A 956-nucleotide genomic window follows, 5' to 3' on the forward strand; every position below is an offset into this window, starting at 1 on the left:
ATTCGGAGACTGGCAAAAGCCTTGAAGTTCTTCTCTTCTTCTGTGATGACCCTGGCCTTTTCCTTTTTGTCCACATTCCAGATGGGCATCACGGGTCCTGTCAGCTGGGTGGCCAGCTTAAGTTCTTCAGCAGAACTGTCTCCCTTCTTCAGAGCAGAAGGCTTCCTGGGGAAAAGTATGAGCTTGGAGCAGTACTCCTTCAGGCACAAGTGAGTCAGTGGACTTGTTTCTCCTCCTTGGGTCCACAGAGATGCTGATGGTGCGAGCCATTTTCTTGTGGATGCCAGCCACCCTGACTTCCTCCAGGCTGAAGGCCCTGCCAGCCCAGACCTTAGTGTGGTATCTAACTGTAGGGCCCCTCACGGTGGGCCCGATGGGGCCAGGCGGGACTAGGGACAATATAACGTGCTTTCGCTTGCTGGATCTTGTGCCTGCGGATCTAGTGTGCTAGCTGGTTGAAACAAGTGTCCGCTCACTGCTGCCAATCATTGTGGAAGTGGGGCTTCAGGATCATTCCTTTCTGACTGGGTGCCATGGCTGCCTCCTATACAGGAGAACAGCCGAGCAGAAAGGCAAAATTGGAAATTTTAAAAGACATCATTTCTTTGAAGGCTGTGGGAATCATGATTGTGGGCTCTCGGACCCTAGACAACTAGGAAGCACCTGACATGTGTCTTCCTATGTAGTAGTAATGAATATACTTTCTTGTATAACTAGAGCCTGTAGGTTTGGAATATCCAGAGGTAGATGTAGGCAGTAAATTGTGATCAGGCTTTGGTCAGTGTTAGCTCCAACCTCAGTAGCAGTTCTCCATCTCTTAGTCCTATCACAGAAGGTTGTTCATGATTTTGTGGAGTGGTTTATGCAAGTCTACAGGACCCAGGGAAACAAGCCTGTACCCTGTATTACAAATGCTAGAGATCTGTGCTCGCATAGCAAACTGAGGTTTCAAATGA

At 49.0% G+C, this 956-nt stretch overlaps 1 pseudogene; it reads right to left on the reverse strand.

The window, feature by feature from the left end:
- LOC110334819 overlaps positions 1–535 on the reverse strand; it is a 747-nt pseudogene extending 212 nt beyond the window's left edge.
- Positions 536–956: the final 421 nt, after the last annotated feature.

Source organism: Mus pahari, chromosome 1 (genome assembly GCF_900095145.1).
Source record: "Mus pahari chromosome 1, PAHARI_EIJ_v1.1, whole genome shotgun sequence".
Taxonomy (NCBI): domain Eukaryota; kingdom Metazoa; phylum Chordata; class Mammalia; order Rodentia; family Muridae; genus Mus; species Mus pahari.